This window comes from Falco punctatus (assembly GCF_963210335.1).
Source record: "Falco punctatus genome assembly, chromosome: Z".
Lineage (NCBI taxonomy): Eukaryota > Metazoa > Chordata > Aves > Falconiformes > Falconidae > Falco > Falco punctatus.
Genome location: NC_137586.1, coordinates 3,041,561 through 3,060,722, shown reverse-complemented (window position 1 = coordinate 3,060,722; position 19,162 = coordinate 3,041,561). Strand labels below are relative to the sequence as shown.

The 19,162-nt window shown below is 45.3% G+C and overlaps 1 protein-coding gene across 1 annotated transcript in view; it reads left to right on the top strand.

Annotated features, from left to right (window-relative positions):
- LIPG (lipase G, endothelial type) overlaps window positions 1-19,162 on the top strand; it is an 85,916-nt gene that overhangs the window by 52,007 nt on the left and 14,747 nt on the right. The window contains exon 10 of the mRNA XM_080371623.1: window positions 1-19,162. This exon is cut by the window's left edge and continues 42,733 nt beyond it; it is cut by the window's right edge and continues 14,747 nt beyond it. The gene's annotated coding sequence lies outside the window, so the exon portion shown is untranslated.

Genomic DNA, 19,162 nt, shown 5'->3' with positions numbered 1-19,162 from the left:
CATCAGGATATTTGTCGTCACAGCACAGAAGAGTTTTCAGTAGCTGCCTGATGTTTTAATCCTTCCCCTGCAGAAGTCAGTGTCCTTCCAAGCTGATTTCTCCTCCTCTGGCTAAGGGCTGAGCAAGCGTGAGAGCAGCCCGCAACCTGGCCAATCCCACGAAGACCTAGAGGGAGCAGAAAAGCTGTCGAGCAACACCTTTAGCCTTCAATATTGGTAGAAATGCACTTAACCAGAATAATCTGCCAGGGGTGCTCGGCAGGGCTCAGGCTGATCAGCAGGGAGTCTCTGTGCCAAGAATATCCCGTGGCGTTTCTAAAAAGGTGGCCTCCAGCCACTCCTCAAAACAAGGGGTGCAGCCCATGGTGATGATGGCTCCCAGCCTACAACCCTCCCTCTGTAAAGACTCCAGATGCTGCAAAAAGAAAAAGAAGCAGTCATTTGAGAAATTAAATCCATTTGGGCAGGGGGCTCAAATTAGAGTTACACCTCTCAGTGTTTAGAAAAACATGTGTCTGTGTCCTTACAGCACCACTGCCGTGGCCAGCTGCTACCAGCCACCACGCTGGGAAGGGATGCTCTATTCTGGAAGGTGTCTGCTTCTTAGTAGATCCTTGGAGAAATCCAGAACAATCTATTTGCTCTGTGTACAACATGATGTTTTCTGGCTGGCTCCTAGTAATAATAAACCGAGCAAAGTGAAGGGAAGCGCCAGCTTGGTTGTTTTCTTTTATTTTTGTTATTTTTTCCATTCTTAAGAGTTGTACAGTGTAAAGCTCATTTGCTTAACAGCCCGCATCGTAGGGTTTCCCTTCTGTCTGAAGGCTCCTCATAGACACCTTGCAATAATTTTGTGCTTATGAAATTGTTCCAACCTCTGCAGCTCGGCTCTCCTTCGAACAATGCATTCTCTGTGAGCCCCTGAATAGAAAACATCAGCCCATAGTGATAGAGCTCCAGTTAGCGCCCAGCCCTAGACATGGGATAAAAGTGCTTTTCAACATGTACTTGGGAAAAAAATGTCTTTTAATGCTCACACAGTACTCCTTTTAAAATGCTAACACCACTTACAGCTATTGATAGGAAAAAGTTGGACTAATCTTAGCAGGAGGTTCCCATGACCTTTCAGTATCTGCAATACTGCAACTTTTCTTAAAATTATCTTTGCAGGGAAAACAATGTAAAATATACCAAAGGAGTTAAAGCAGACAAACGACTATTTGTTAAGAAGCCAAAATATTATAAGATGAGATTTTTGGTGTCTTTATGAAGCTGGTACTAAGGTGAGCAAAATCCACAGTGATCACGTGGGAATATTGAAGAGCAAAATAAAGTGAGTCAAACAGTTCGGCAGGGATTTTGTACAACGTGAAGCACACCTGGGGAACTCCCTGCCCTGTGATATCGGTTCAAATTAGCTCTTAAAAATGAAGCAATGGGGATGAAAGACTGTGACCCCCTTCACTTTCTTAGCAGCAATTAAAAAAAAACTCAGAAAAAAAGCTTCAAACCCCCTTTTGTTACGAAGCAAGCCCAGGAAAGGTTGGACGAATCACCGGATTAGAGATGGCAAAACGAATCTCTAAGCAAATTCACATCAAGCAGAGGCACTGGGAGACCAGATCTAAAGAAGGAAGAGGGTGAATTAGAAAGAAGAGAAAGACAGAAGGAAATTTCTCCTCCCTGATGTCTTTGTGTACAGTAAACCGTGCTCACCGAGAAGCTATTCAACACCTCTGCCAAACAAAGCTTTTATTCTGGCCTCTACATGTTGTAGCTGGCCAGGCTGACCAAAATCCCAAGGAAATATGACAGCTGAAGTAAAAGAGAAGCAGAGAAAATACATCAGAATGATACCAAACGGTAACAGTAAAGGCTTTGAGGGACCAGGAAATGATCAGAGGCCAGAATAAAAAAAATTAAATGCAAATAGGTCTTGCGGTGCAGGAAAAAAAAAAAAATCACACTCTTGAAATGTATCATCTCATGACACGTTTTGGGGGAGTAATACTGAGAACCAGCAAGCTGTAAAAGAGTCATCTGTTTCCAAGTGGGAAGTGCACAATTTCAGAACCAGACCTTTTCCATACATAAATGATGGGAGAAGCACTTAATTCTTTTTATGGCGTGGAACAAAAAAAAAAAAAAAAAAAAAAAAAAAAGAAGAAGAAAAAAACCCCAAAAACCCCACCAAAACCGAGACTATCTTTGGCATCAATTAAAATCTGATGGTCAGATGCATGCTCATATCTGCGTGGCTCTGCCAGGACCCCTGACAATGATTCTGTACAGGCCAGCGTGCATGTCCTGATGTGATCTCTGGGTTTTGCATTTCAGAAGTGACCCTCCAGTCCTTAACTCAAACGGATTAGCTCCATTACTTGGGGGTTTTCAGCACAGGAGTTCACCACAGCATACGTACGATTACACCTGGGGGGATGGTGGTGGCACCCTTTGAAAAATTGTCTATAAGCCTGATGTTTTTTACATGTATTTTAATATTTTTAAACAAAAGCAAACTGCTTTTTCTGCAAATAAGTGTGCAAATACATGCAACAATTGAAACAGATTCTTTTTTTTTCATCAGGCCTTAGAGACACCACCACTAGCTCTTTACAAACTGTCCTTTTAAGATTTTTTTAGACAGGCCTTGCAGTTTCTACTGAAAACTCTTCTGCTGTCAGTGAGTAGTTTTTTCCTAGTAAAAACAGTCATTATTTTTACTAGCAACAGCTGTTATCCTGGACTCAGCTCAGCAGCACCCGCTCTCCTCATTAGATGTGCCTGGTATGCCCTTCAATCTGGAAAACACCAACCCAAACTCCCATCTTCTTCTCTTTTCCATCAGGTGCAGCTTTGCTGGCCCAGCCCTCGAGCAGGGATGAGCAGGGCTCGAGTCCAGCCCCTTGCTCTCAGGAACAGCTCGGTGATGTTCGGCACCGCAGCGTCACACTGGCGGCAGAGTACCCTGGGGGATGCAGATGTGTAGCGGTGCTAACAGCTGGGCACTGCTCATGGTCACCCTACAGAGAAGAGGTCTACAGAGCTGAGCCACACCAAAGAGCACAGTGTGGGCACCCTGACTATTGTCATGCCGAGCATCCCCCATGTCTACAACAGCCTCCTGCTAAGCATCAATGGGATTTGGGTTCCTACACCCCTTGGCATTTCTGGGAAACTTCAGAGAGAAAAAGGATCCCTTCCCTGCCGTTTGGTGCGTTGAAGTTTGCAAATGCCAGACATTTTGGCTTCCTACATTCAGCCTAAAGGCTTCTTTGTCTAATGTGACTTATTCATAATTACTCAAGCTGCTAATTTTACTCTTATGTAAATGATGCTGCAAGGCAAAGCATGAAGGCAGCTAGGCACGTACATGAGAACGGCTTTGGGTGCTGAGCAGATTCCAGCAAACTGCAATGCTTTTGGGAATTCCCTAGAAATTCAGGTCGTACAAAAAAAAGTTCCTCTTCAGATTAACGACCAAAAAGTTGGAAGAGTGAAATGCTCCCTCTCATCTGGAAAAAGTCAGTTCTAGTGCCACGGTCCTCCCCAGATCAGCCCCATCACTGCCTCTTTGGGCACTGGGGTCTTTGGTTCAGCCACCCCAAAGGCACATCCCTTGGAGATGGCTGCATCAAGACTTCTGAGGACATTCTCCATTTACTCCGCTGGCAAAACTTTAAATGAGGCCTTATAAACAAGATCATATTTTTTTCACAGCATCTCCACCTGACAGCTGAGCGACCATCTCCTGGGAATACGTGTTGTTTAGCACACAGCCACAAAGCGCTCGCTTGCTTTTGGATGCAAAGTAAACACAAGCAGATGCACACAGTAATTATCAGGAGGCAATCCTAGGCACTTCTATTTCAGCGCTGCTATTTACCCGCATAACCAGCACTTGTTTTACATCTTAAACCTCATTACTCTTTAATAAAAGGAGTTTACACTCACAGTGCATGCCTTAGCTATCTGGCTGGCTGCACCGTATATTTTGCAAGCCATGAAGATGTCAAGGGAGGACAAGACTGGATTTCCATAGAACGCTGATGTTGTTACTTGTCTCACATAATGTGGAGAAGTGCTGAAAAGCAAAATGCAGCCTTTAAAAGACCTACCAGAAGCCCAGCGAATTCCACAAGTCAATAGACTTTGGCAGTAATTTGTTCAACTGTAAACCTTCACTTACGAACCACAGATGTGGGCTGAGGTTTTCACATGTCTGTTAATTTTTAACTTAATGGGTCTGAACCCTACGGCCAGCATTTTCAGCTCTTATTATTTCCTGGGCCTTTGACTTTTTCCCACAGAAGGTTTGGCCTCATGTACAGCAACATCCATTGGCAGCCCGTTTCCTTCCCTTGGCTACATTGCACAGACCCCCCCAGAAAAATACCCACTGATTTCGTCATATAGTTCTAGGCAAAATAAGTTACAAACTCAGCTAGGGAAGTCGGGATTTTCTCAAGTTAGAGAGTTTTACTGATACATATTTAGACAGCTGAAAAGGGAGAAAGCAGCCAGAGGCCAGTGATGTGCTAAGATGCAAACGTTCACAGAAAGCTTCAGAAGGACAGGACTTCCCTCCTCCCAAGTCCATGCACTTTTCCACCACCCAGCCACAGAGAACAAGGTGTGGAGCTTTCCTGAACAAACAACTAGGGGTACTTGAGTCTGGGCTTGCTAACTGGAAGGGTCACAGATTTTCCTCTGGACCTTCTCCTCTTCCAGAGGAAACAAAGATGCGGGATCTGTCTTAGTTACTAGAGGAAAGAGAGGGTGATTCCAGCTTCTTTCCAGGAGAAAGAACAACATATGCCAGTCAAAGTGCTGAGACAGCTAAGCACTATCACTGTAATTAAGTATAACATTAAGAAGCTATTTTCTTGTTTTATCTTCTTTTATCTTTGTTTCTTTACTCCACATCTATGTTTTTAAGCCTCATGTATGCTTTCATCTGTCTGTCTTGTCTAGTGGGACGGCTGGGTGAGTGTGAGCCAAGACACAACAAGATATTCTCCTTCCTTGGGGCTGGTGACTCTTCAAGCTGGGACACAGGGACATGATCCCCCAGTGTGACCCCCCCAAAGCACTGCTCTAACGGGCACTGAGGTCAGACACTACTTGGGTCATAAGCTGCCGATCGTCAGGTGTGGGAGGGAAAAAGGTGTCTCCAGTGACCAAAAACTCAAGAAAGATCTCTAACATGTAGCAAGACTGTTGATCACATGAGTGAACTCATGGTCCCTAAGAAATGTGCAGCGCTTTCCACCCAGTACCTGCATATTACTCAGCAGGAACGTCATCATCACTCCCTACGCCACAACATGCTCCTCGGCCCAGGTGCCTCACTGCAATGGCTGTGCCTAAGTCAAGTAACAGCCTATGTCGTGTGGCACCCGCTGATGCTGTTCAGAAGTGTTCTTCAGCTTTTAAATGCTATCTTTGTTTTAGCTCCCCCACCGCCATCTGTCTTGACGTGAGCCATCTACCACACAAAAGGCCTTTCAGCTTCACTAAGCCACAATGGACCACTTTGCACATAAACCCCTAATTTACCACATGGTCAGAAAACACTGCGTTTCCCAACGCAGCATTGTGAATCAGCACACTATTAGGAAGTCACCTGATGGGTCTGTTCCCTATTTCCTGTGCAGAGACACCCCTTAGCCTTCAATGACTACAGCCCAGGGCAGCAACCTGTGCCTCATAACTTCCCTTTACCAACTGGGCTCAAGAGCACAAAAAGGGGGCTGACCATACCAAGATGTCAGTAGTCCACTTCCAAATTGCTCCACGTTCTGCAGAGCTTCATCAGCAATAAGTCACCTCCCATCAGGTATCTTCATTCCTTGCTATCTCCTTTTTCAGTAGTTGGGCTGAGGTTGCAAGAATCGGTGAGTTGTAAGAGAATAAAATTATTCCTTGAGTCTTGACTAGGTGAATAGATACTTTATATGTTAACCTTTTCAATATTCTCTGGAACTCAAATTACAGCTAAATAATAGCCGGGGGGCACTTTAGAAATTAATAAAATGTATTAAAAACCAACACATCTCCGTATTTGCGGAATAAAGATGGTACAAGACCACAGAATAGCTGCTCTGCATGGGGCTGAAGCTTTCCCCTCCAGAGAAGGATGTGAGCACAAGCTTTTGGTTCCACGTGGAAACCACATGTTATAGCTTCATGCACTAAAAATTATCAGCGCTAACACATCCCTTCGCAGAGCTGGAAGCATGCACAACCAACCTTCGCAATCATTTAGCAGGCACCAAAGAGCAGTTTCCATTTACATCTTCTTTATAAACTAAAAGCACAGCCAAGCAGTGGAATTACAGACGAGCTGAGTCTTGCATGTCCAAAGCTGACTGGTACCTTTCATGACGGGATAATAAACCAAATCAGAGCTGCCTCACTCACTCTTCCTCACTCGCACCACCCCCTGAGGTCCATGGTGTTTAGTGGTTTCTTTACAATCTTAGCTCCCAGGCTTCTGCTGTGCTTACAGGAAAAATTTAGCTGTCACCAACAGAAAACCAAAAAATGTTTCTTGTGGACGCTGGAAAAACAATAATCAAAAAGCTCAAAAATGAAAAGGTAAGCAAACGTCACCAAATACAGGATTTCAGACAAGCCACTGTGATTTCAAGCAATTTTCTGCATTGGGAAGAAGAGACAGGGAAGTGGTTAATGTTTCATCAATACAGTAAGTGAGAGAGCCAGGGCTAAAGCTGACACTGAATTCCTACGCCTCTGTAGGACGGAGGTGAGAAGGGATGCTTTCAAGTGACACTTCCATTTCTGGAAATGGGCTCCTGGTCAAGTCCAAGATCTCTAAGCACTGCTACAGTGAACTGTCTTCTTCCTAACTGTATTCCTACTTCTAGTGATTTTTCTGTAATAGAACCACATAAAAATAGAAGGTACTACCTGGAAGTACATTTTTCGGTTTCTCTTTTGAATTCTACCACACAACAGTTACTTCCCCAGGAAATAACTGGCCAACAAACTGGGATCAACAGCACTTTTTTTCAGTTTCTGTTTTGGGTTTGTTTTTTTTTTTAAGTCTAAAGCTGATGAGTACAAAAATGAGAAACTAATAGCACCAGCAACCAAGAATGGTTCTGCCTCTATGAAGTATTAAAATAGATCCATTTTCCCAATTTTTTTGTGGGGAAAAAAGTTGCGAAGTGTCTATTTCAGCAAAAATATTAGCTCTTGATGCTTGTTATTTGAAGATTAGGCTGGAGATGCTAATCAGACAATGAAATAGTTTCAAGGTAGATCCTTGGAAGGGACAATTCTGTTACTGTCCAATTATAGCATCTACCTTAGGAATCAGCCACAGGTGAAAAGCACGAAGCGTCTACCTAGGGATGTGGTCCATCTATAGAGATCGGTTTGAGGGGAAAGAAATAAAGAGGAAAGATCATCACTGAGAATGCGGATTTTTTTCAAAATGACAAAACTAAACCCAGGCATTAATAAGGTTCAATCAGCAAAATTAACTGACATCAATAGATTTTTTAAAAAAATGTGTTTTCTAAACACTCACATGCAAGACTGATGCATTTGATTCTCCCCAAAGTCATACCTCCCGGGCTTACAGCAAGCGATACAGACACAGGATGAGGGCTCAGCAGTAATTTTTTTGTTTTACTGATATGAGATTGCTCTGGGGGTTTTCTTCGAAGAGTGGCAGCTAATGGCAGCAAACCAAATTCCCCAGCTAACATTTCAAGGAAATGAGAAGTGTCTCAGCCCGTGCTGAGAGCTTCTTCTGTCACTGTGTAGCATAAGCATATCCGCTGAATTAATTCTGCAGAAATCCCCCTCTCAAGAAAGTGCTGTGAAACTTTCTCAGAAGATGAAACCCTGCAAATTTCTCTGTAGCGAGAAATTTCTGTCTGTCTGTCAAATGGGTAAATTTGCCAGGGAAAAAAAAAACAACCAGCTTTGTAGAAGTTTCTTAGGGAAAGCCTTCGTAATTGAGTTTTCTTTTAAATACTTGTGTGATGATAGGCTTCTCCAGTCAAAGATCTGGAGAGGGAGTGGGACCCCACCAACACTTACCAGCTTGCAAGACGGGATGCTTTAACAGCACCTGGTGCTTTTACAGGCTGGTGCATTCCCGTAACACCCATCTCATGCAAACAGCAACAACCCATCAGGTAAATCATGGCTCAGCCCAGGCAGTTCCTGGCTTCAAGTGCAAGTCTGGTCCATGGTCTCACAGGGACCCTTCCCACCCCACGAGGCATGGTGGGCTGCCTCAACAGCCACCTTTGTTTATAGAATCATGGAATGAATCATGGTATGGCTTAGGTCAGAAGGGACCTTCAAAGTCCCTGCAGCGCAGCCCCCTGCCATGGGCAGGGACACCTTCAGCTGGATCAGGTTGCTCAGAGCCCGTCCAGCCTGGCCTTGGATGTTCCCAGGGATGGGCCGTCGGGCACCTCTCTGGGCCACCCTTGAAGGCAGGCAGCACGCACACATGGTGGTTCTTGGCCATGGGGGGTTATTGTTCATGGACCACAGGACAAGGGTTTCATCAGACAGATCTTGACAGCGACGTTCCCGGTTGTTGTTTCCCACCCGGGCTCCTTCTCGCCAACTCTGTAAATAAAAGTCTGGTCCTTTGAGTCCCTGCCCCAAGCCTTTACCAGCAAATAGGAAACACATGCAACAGCTAGAGAGTGATAAATAACGGGAAGAGGTAATGACGAGGAGATTAGCTAAATCTGCTGGCTGAACCATGTCCAGATATGTGCTCCCAGCTCCCCCAGCCATCCAGGGAGGCTGTCAAGACTGGAGTCCCGTTTCATCTCTCCTCAGCACACAAACCAAAGCTGCCCCAGCTGCAGCAATACCTTCAGAACAGAACAAGCTCAGCCCAAATCTTGCTCTTATTATTCACAATCCGTTATTAGAGAGCACTTTCTCCACCTGTGCGGTACACAATGGACATGGCTGCATCGTGTGCTTTGATGCTGAGCTACATCAACCAATTTGGCCCTATCCAAGAAGCTATTTGTCCAGGAGACCCCCAGCCCAGGGAGGAGATCATGTACCTTGAAAGATAGCAGCTTCTCTTGGACATGGGTTGAGCAGGATTGTACCTTTCTTTGGAGCAGAACGATGAGCAATCATTGCTACCAGCTCTCCCTTTAAGGCAGATCTGACAAAATTATTTTCTAGCTCCTTTCCGTATGAAAAGCCCTAAAAATGTGAATGAGCCAGTAGGTATGGCTGAGACCAGCTGCACTTTGTTTCTTCAGCAGGAAGCCAAAGGGACAAGAACAGCCTTCCCAACATATATATTTGATGGAAAATGACTTAGTTCAGTGTTGGTAAAGCTCAGGACGATGTCCAGCATGGCACAGCTGCAGAGGAGAGGCGGACGGTGTCCTGAGGATCAGCAATTTAAAATTTTTTTTTTTAAATCTCATTCCAAAAATACTAGAACAGTGTTTGCTTGTAGAAATATTTAGTTCACTCTGGGACTGCCCTTCCTGAAGCTGGTGTGGGATTATTTACCTAGGCAGAAAATCACAGGGTGTGAGCAGGTAGGTATAGCATGACCTCAGCCAGGATCTGATCCAGTCACTGGTCAAACAACCAGCCTGGTGGAACAGCCCGTGGAGCCAACTGATAAAGGAATCCTTTTCCTTTGCCTTTGATGCAGCCCAGGACATGGTTGGCTTTCTGGGTTGTGAGCGCACATGGCCAGGTCATGTTGAGCTTCTCATCCACCAACACCCCAAAGTCCTCCTGCTCAGGGCTGCTCTCAGGCAAAGGCAAAAGTTGTGAGAACATCAAAGGCTATGGAAGAGAAAAATCACTGTCCTACTCACAGCTCTTTAACAGGAGCATATTAGGACCACAGACATCTCCTGTCTTCTGGGAATCTTCATTAGATGGAGAAGAGTCCATATGGAGACCTAACCAGGAGCTGTTGATCAGATCTGTGTTGCAGGCCCTAAACAGACAGCGGGACCAGAATGAGCCTTGCTGAATGCTTTCACTCCCTGACAGGGCTTTGATGAAATTCTTTTGGGAAATTGTCTCAAGCAGTTTTCCCAAGAAAAGGGAGGCAGCTCCCACCCCCAGCAGTCACCTGCTTCAACTGAACACCACATGGGTCCCTCTCTCCTTTTCCCTCCCCATTAAGCCACTTCAGATCTGATGTCAGGAGGTCTCTGCTCTGTAATTTGCCCCTCGTCCCATCCTCCCCATCGTTACACTTGCACTTTTGTGGTAGCAAAGGTGTGCCAGAATTGTACCCATTTCTCTCCTGCGATGAGGTATGTAGGTCAGGAGGGTGGCAGAGCATGGGCTGCAGGGACAGGGGTCCTCAGGCATCCCCATGCTTGTTGTCCAACAGGGATGAAGGTCTGATGGCATTTTGGTGGGGGATACCCACAGATGGGGCCGCAGCCCCTGTACCCTATGATATCTTTTTTCTATGGATAAAACAGGGATCTCATCATCTTGGGTTCTGGGACATCTCACGCACACCAGGAGGAACACAGAGAGTAATATAAACCAGAAATATTTCCCAGACCTGGCAACCTCATAGGCAATAATGAGAAACTTTGTCTCTAACAGAAGACTTCCAGGGACAGAAACACTAAGAAATCATCTTGATGTCAAAAATCAAGACAAATTATTCTAACCTAAGACAAAGACTACATACATCTGTGAATTGGTCCTGGTGGTGGAAAGGGAGAGACAGCAAGCACCTTGTCAGGGGGCTGCGCGGAGGTGGGTACTGCTCCAGGACAACCCCGGCTAAGCTGTCAGGGCTGACCTGCCCCTCTGCTTTACCCCAGTGCCGAACAGCGATGGGGTACTGGGCTTACTGTCCCAGCCAGGCAGCACTGCTGGGGACAGCGGGCTGGACACCGGGCAGCAGCCTGAAGCAGGAGGTGGAAGCTTTCTTCAAAGCAACCTCAGATAAATGACACAGCTAAAAATCCTCTGGGCCAATTGCTTTGCAATTAGTAAAATTTCTGTCTTTGTCCCAGGTAGGAATTTTGTGATAAGAGTGCCAGGAGGTATGTAGCCTCCACACAGCATTTACAGGAGTGTATTTCACCCAGGATAGCAGTGACTCTTGCTTCCAGCATGGCTTAGGAATATTTTTACTTCTTCCCCAGCCCCATCTGCACAAACTAACATGGGTGCAGACCTAAAGAAACTGTATTAATAATAGCCTTTTATGTGGGTTTAATCATCTCTCAAGATCTGCCAGACCACAAGCTTGAAACGCTATGAATGTGAGTCACTCCCCAAAGCAAGCATTCATTGGCCGACAAACTCTCCTGATTTCGCCCCGTTAAAGTCCTTTTCCTATTGGAAGACAGGGCCTGAGGTGTTACCTATGCTGCAATTGAAGTTCACTGACTCGAAGTAACCCCAGATACTGGTATCACATGATTGTATACTCATTCATTCATCCTCGAGCAGCCTGACAATACATGTTGACCTCTGCAGCAGAAACCCTCGCAGAAATTCCCTTCTGTACAGACACACTTCCTACTTTTGCAGCCAACATGTTTTACAGAGTAAGATGATCTGAAAGACTGGAAAAAAAAAAAAAGTTCTTTTTCTCCTCAAATGTATTAAACATCCAGATTTCCCACAGTGCACTTAAAGAAAAAGATTTTGATGAAAAGCCTCAACCTGTTTTGAATCAGTATCAGATCCCACTTAGGAGCTGGTGTCTGACCTGGAGATAAATGCAGTTCAGCTAGAGATGAATGAATTTTAGAAACATTTCTAGAGTCAAACATGGGCTTTGCAAGTGATTCATAAGACGAAAGCTGATACATGTGGATGCTGTACAGTTCAGCACTGGCAATTTAAGGTGAGCTGGGGTTCCTGCAATATTAAAACTTACAGAATTGCTGCATTGTACAAAGATCTCTCAAGTTCCTGTTCTTCTGGCTCCCACAGAGCTGCGGATGGACAGAGGATCCGAGATCAGACTCGTGGGCAGTGTTTTGCACACATAAGCCACGGAGCGGATTAGACCCTCGTGAATATCATCACACATCTCTCCTAGTCCAGAAAAAAAAAAAAAAAAAAAAAAAAAAAAAAAAGACAGACATTTCCTGGTTACAAAGAGCCAGGAAATGTCAAACTTGGCAGACGTGTCAAATTCAAACCCTGAACACAGGTGATGGGCTCAGCTGCTAAGAAGGAAATTCTATTCACAGAGAGGGGGACAAATAGATTCAATCTCCTAAATAAGCATCTGTTTTTCAAGTTCTCTATGTACGTGAGCCTAGAGGAGTATCTCCTTTGTACGTGTTTGTTTATACATCTGCTTTCATAGCACTATATGGAGTATCTCCCACCAGGACCAGGGCTGCTCTTCAGGTAACCTCCCACGTTACCATTCCAGTGGAACAGAACTCAGCCCCAAAACCTGGACCAACTCACTTCAGTAACGCATGTACACCAGGTAAAGTGCCGCCTTAGAAAATTCACAACAAAGCAGACAAGCAAGAAGTAAACACATTCATAAATTGCTTCTCTACAGCACTGGTTTCTTTGCAGAACAGGACATAATAAAAAGCTAACACCACCATGGCTTGTCCTCCCCAGACTGAGCATTGGCTTGCACATTAAAACATCTTGGATCTCTGTGTGGAACATAGTCGCTTGCTGACAGCCGACCATAACATTATATACATGGCTATTTTAGTCTTCAATTACACATCCCCAGGGTGTTCCCTAAGACTACATTAGATTATATTTGGTAACCCTCCTTTTTTTGACAGGCACTTATTTCCCCCCTCCCCAATTTATTCCAGGCATACTAGAAGATGGAACAAAAAGCACTGTTGAACTCTGAAGCCCACTAAAATCTTAATTTAAGAACGTAACGTTTTTACAGGCTTCTCAAAAGCCTTCAGTATCCTAGTGTATCATGCTGATTACTCAAGTTACTAATAATCTTTTTCCCACAACAGAGTATTCTTCTTTCTCTGCACGGGAGTTGGTACTATGGGTCAAAGAGGAGTGGAAAGTCCCAAGGATGGATGGATGAATGGAAACCAAAAGGACGTCTCTTCTCTAGCTAGCCGTTTTGGATACAATAGCCCACCTGCAACACTATAGACCTCCTATCACATAGGAAAGGTCACTCACATCACCACTTTTTCCATTCTGTATTTGCACCATACATTTGGCTTCCCAGTAAGCTTTGACCATGTCAGTGTTGGCATACTCCAATCCAATGCTGACATCTTTTGCACACACACTTCATTCAACAAACAGCATTAAAAACCACATTAAATTTTTGAGTTGTCAGCAACGCTAAATACTACGCACATGCATATTCTTCCAACATACTCATGAACTGGAGAAAACCCTTAATTACCACAGATTAGCAGACCTCATCTCTTAAAAGACTAAAAAAACCCTCAGCCTTAAATAGAAACAAACATGCTTCTTTGGTCATCACAACACTGAGGTCAGTCCTGTCCTAACAAGCTCTTTGTCACCAAACCTTACAGAAGTCAAACATGCCTACAAATTGTTGTGATTGCAGCCATCTGCGTTGGTTAGCAGTTGGGCAATGTTGGGACACACTGCTGGGCCACATCCAGCACACATTTCAGAGCCTTGCATCCCAGCCAACATCCCCCAATTGCCGTCATCCCATGCTGAGCAGGAGGTGCAGTGGAGCAGCTCCTGAAACTCACTAACTGCTTTCTTAGAAGCTGATACACAAGAAGGGGCGCCAAGCCAACCTGACAATAAGTGCTTAGCCTCTAGCTGCCGTACAAGCCTCAAAAAACTCCAACCCTAATCAGTGATTGCCAGCGCCAACACCTGGATTTACTGAATCCATGTCATGGCTTTGATTTGCTGTAATTCACCTAGGAGATGAAGCGTTCAATGAGCTGCATCAGCTATAAGGTAGAAAAATACATCACAATATGCTTTTTAGAAAACCCGAAGCACAGAGATACCTTGGTTGAGGTCAGGCTTTCCAGCGCTCCAGGATGCCTGCCCTGTAAGGCTCTGGGACTCCTCAAGGCAGCGTGTATGGCAGACTTTCCTAGAAGCCTGCTCCAGTAATTTTGTTGTCAGATCATGTCTATTTAAGGGTATTTGTAGAAGACGGAGAGGGGTAATCATCACTGAGCGGGAGAGCACAGGCTGGATGAGATCCAGAGCAAGTGTGCTGCATTGCCACGAGATACAGATGTTTGCCTGCTCTGCTCCCAACTCCAGTTAACTGCAGGGAGATGGTTATGGAGTGATGTGCTGCCACAGAGCCATTGTTTTGGGGCTTTTTTTTTTTTTTTTTTTTTTTTTTATAAAGAACTAGTATCTTGGAAAACCCTCCAAGGGGGCTAGAAACAGTGATGGACATGTCAAAACATGATGCATGCTGGACGCTGCTCCCCACTGCAGCCTGCCAACTAGCTTCTCCAGCCAGCTGCTTTATTAGATGACAAGTTTTTCCATGCACCAGGATCCAATTTAGAAGCAGCAATCAGGCCAGCAGCAAGACATACAGATGGTTTCTTTGTCAGGACAGCAGCGGGTATAGGTCTTCCAGCTCAGCAGCTTAGGACCAATGCTGTCTGGCCTGAGGTCTCCCTCTCGACTCAGATCTGTTATCCATTTTCCTAGGAAAAACCTTAGCAAACTTTGATGGGATTCAGGCTGGAAGAGCCAAACCCACCCCAGGTAGGAGATGCCAGATGGGCCCTTTTATCTCCCCCATCACCTGCACCCTTGTTATGTGACCCATATGTTTATTTGCTCTGCAGGTGCGGTCAATTCCTGGCCTCTTTGGAGAGCCACCACCTGCTCCAAGAGACTTTGGTGACTGCTTTTTTCCAGTCATTACCTTTGCAATAAAATTCGAGCAAGCCTGTAAAACCAAGGGAAAAATCCAGCTCAAGTGTGAGTTCAGCCCAGGAAGAAGCAAGAATTACACCAGGTTTAGCTCGGAGGCGCTCAGGTCTCAGGCTTGCTGCCAGGCACAAAAAGCTTCCTGCAGACCCAGTCTGGAGCCAGAGCTTTGTCATGGCCTGCATGTGGAATACTCTGATGGGGCTCCAGGAATCCCTGTGCACTTGAGCAGGGGACCTGCCTGGAGTGAGGTGAGATGGACGGCAAGGACCCAGAGGACAGCAGTAGGCAGCAGGTGGGGAGGGGGTTAAAATTTTAAACTTCAGGTCTGAACTCCACCTAAATCTCATCTTAGACACCTGAGCTTTGTGGTGGGTCACACTGGTGAGTGGGACACTGCTTTGGCTGTCTCGGTGCCTGGGCTGCTCTCTAGGGCTGACCAGCACTAAAGCAGAAAGATCTCTCTCCACTAGAGACATTTCTTTACCTCGAGTGAGGACCAAAGCTGCGTGCCTCAGTTTCCCCATCTGCTACCAGAACCCAGCAGCACTTACCTTGCAGGACTTTGAAGTCTCTCAGTTGAAACTAATACCACATATGAGTGCCAGGTATCATTGCAACGTAATTATAACAATTTCCCTTATTAAATGTGGCTTTTTCTGCTTCACTGAGAGCTTTCTCTGCTGGTTTGCAGGGGGTGGAGCACAACCGCAGGAGTCCTGTTCACACCACTGCTGTTTCAGGCCATCTCGTCCGACTCACACCACCCTCCTGCACCATATTTCTCTCTGGAATGCCACACAAAGAGCGTGGGAAGCACGGAAGGACCAACCCATTGATCTGCAGCACTCAGAAAAATCCTGTCGCGCTTGCTCCTTCTCCCTTGCCTCTGTTTCTTTGTAGTTGTGACCTCTCCCTGGCGAGGCCAATCTTCTTGATGGCATTTCAGAGCTGACCAGGGCACTGAATGGAGAATTAGCCAGAACAGAGCGTTCTTTGTTAAAATACTTATTTTAATATATGTAAATGGGGCAGGTTACTGTTCAAACTCTTATACCCGTCAGCAGGTATGGACCTTCCTTGAGTGGCAGAAGCCAGAGTGTAACCAAGCCCACATTTCTGTGGGAAACACAAGCTGCATTCCTCCATCCCAGCCCTCCCAGCAGAGAAACCTGACTGCGATATTTTGCAGGGCAAAAATGCCCTTTATCCTCTCTAGGAGGTACGGGGTTTTCATGCCATCTCTTCTTGCTGCCAGATTACTGTCACTCAGCTGGCTTAGGGATCTCAAACAGGGCATGACGCCCCATGGTGCTAGCTGGCAGTACCTCCAGCCCCTAACAAATCTTCTTGCTCCTTGCCCTTGTTTTCTTGATATTCTTTTGTCTTCACCTTTAGTGTGGTGACATTAGCTGCCCTGGATGACAATGGATCAGAAACCTTCATAAGAAGGCAGTAGTTGCTTGCAAATCATATCACTACTTGACGAGCTTCATTATCTCATCATGCTTTGGGGCACTGAAGTGATGTTTAGGTACCTCCTGGTGCCTGAGATGGGAGAAAAGGGTCAGATCGCCTCAGTCACCATGTCTTTCCTGTCAATGGTAAAATACCCTTTTCAGACACTGATTGCTATCGTTGGGTTCATGCTGGGGCTTCATGGACCCAGGAGCAGGGGGCATTTTGACTCCCATTCACAGAACTGTTATTTGAAGCCCAGGACTTGTCCCATGTTTTGGTCAACCTAGTTAGTAAACACAAAACTCCAAGTTTGACTGAGGGACACAGAAATCCTTCCTACATGTACCAAGGGAGCTCCAAGACAGACCGCAGGCTTTCATGTCACCGTGCTTCAGTGACTAAGAGCCTACTGCAACACTACCCCATGGCAGAAAGCTGTTGAGTGGAGCCACCAAAAGGAAAAGCAAGGTGGGATTTTGTTCTACACGGCCCCTGTTGCACTGCACAATGCTATTTGTTTTGACTGTTGTAGCAAAAATTAGGGCTAAAAGGCAACAAAGAAAGCAAAGGAAAGAAAAAAGGAAGAGAAGATGGGGGCAGGGGGAGGATCAGAGGCTAAAGGGCACCCAGAGCCGCATACAAAGCACTTTGTTTTCTTTTTGATGTCCTTGATCAAAAAGGTCCATCCTACTTTTGTACAGGCACAGGCCATGTTATGACTTGTTTTCTTGACCAAAAGAAATACACCACCAGACATCTGCAGATATCAGTGCTCACATGCAAACCTGAATAAAGGTCACACTTTCAAAGAGATCGGTGTCTTATTATATCCTAAACAAAGGATATAAGAGGGCCCAAAAAATCTGCAGTTTGTCTCTGCTTTCCCTGTGAATGTAGCTGAGCAGTTTAGGATCCCTCTCCCCCCACCATGGCTCTTGTTGGCAAGTCTTTAGACAAACTGGACAAAGAAAGAACCACCTGAAAGAATTAGTTTTTCCACAAGTTTTCTGAAAGTTTGGGGAGGCGGAAGAGACAGAGGAAGAGCGAGCCTATAAATGTTTCCACTCAGAGTAAGAGTCAATCTGTGGTCCATATTCTATTAAATATTGGAGAAACACAGATGCCAGAGACCCCTTAAAATGCCTTGACCATCAGAAAGCTTTCCATCAGAGTTCATACTTTCTTAAACACCAAAATCAATCAATCTCAAGACAATACCATCAGAAACTGGGTTTCCTAGTTGCAATGTTCACAGTAATGTGGGGTTTTCCTCTTTTGGATGACATAACAAGAAATAGAAAGCTAGTTTCCAAACTATACACATTTTAGATGAGCAGCTGTTCACCAGGGGAAGACCCAGAGCTAATTATCAAGCTTGTCTAGCAACCTCCACATTAGGCTCCTAGGATGATGCAGGTTGGAATAGGTCTCAGGTCTCCAGGCCAGCCCAAGGCCAGCTACGAGATCACACCAGGTTGCTCAGGGCGTTATTCAGCTGAGCCACAGAAGTCTCCAAGGATGGAGGCTGTACAATGTTTCTGGGCAGACCTTTTCCCTCAGATCTGTAAGTCGCAACGCTCATGAACAGGAAGGTATAGGTCGATGGCACGAATCACGGAAATCTCAGAGTGCTGACTGATCTCCCCCTTGGGGTTCCTCATCTTATCAGCAGTTATTAACCCCAGAAGGACTAATAGTTTTGGTGGAGTCCAGAATAAAACCCATGTTATTTAAAAACATCTCTGCAAAGTAAAGTTCTCTAGGGAAAATGCAGAGCACAGCCTTTTTCCCTGCAGCTGCATTAAAAAAAATAATCCACCCATTGCCCACAGTGATCTCAATCCCTAATTTTGAACTAGGAAATCGGCTGTCATCGAGAAAGTAACCTCAGTATTTTCAGCCACCGAAAAGGAGGATTCCTGACATAGCCTGGAGCTCCTCCATTGCAACAACGCTCCGGCCTTACGTGGGAATAGTCCCCGACTGGTCCCGGGGAGGAGGGTGCACAAGCAGGTTCAACTGGTGTAACGTATGATGGGTGCAAGTCATAGCCCATGCCAAGGCTTTGCTTCACAGACCCTGCCATCCTGCAATACGATCAAGCCCTGAAAAAATTTTGGCAAGACCAGATGTATCTTAAGAGTGGTTAGTAGATCCACAAAGAGTTAGCCCCTAACTACTGCTAGGAGAGAGCTGGATAGGTCCATAAATGCAAGGATATGAGACTACTGCCCAAAACAGATGGGGGCTGCTCTCAGTTAGCCACAAGATTCCCCCAGTTCAGGTATTTTTACATATTTTTACATATTTCCTACATTACAGATATATTTACATACTTATCCCCTACTTTCCTGTATGAATAGAGCCCGCTTCCAAGAACCTGATGCACATTTTATGTGGTGGGTTAGAGACAGCAGGAATTAAACAGTTTAGATCCCAATCCAAAATGAAAAAAACAGTAACCACGCCGCTATTGCAGCCCTGGGTTTGGCTGTCTCAAAGCACTTTCTGAAACTAACAAGGACGTTCAGCTCTGCCCCAATGTTTGCGCAAGCCCATGTGCTGAAAATTGGATGGGATAAGAAAAAGAATGTGTGTTAGTACAAGCAGCAGCTTCTTACTTCAAAGATACAACTGCAATGTGTAACTGTTACCAGCAGGGGGGAATTGGTGCTGATCTTCATTCCCGTGTTACTCATGGGCTCATTCGCAGTGCGCACCTCGCCAGAGGCAGCGGTGAAGACCCATCCATGGGATTATTCCTGTTAATGAGCAAACAGGAAAGAGCCCAGAATGACTCAGTTTCCAGACTGAGTTT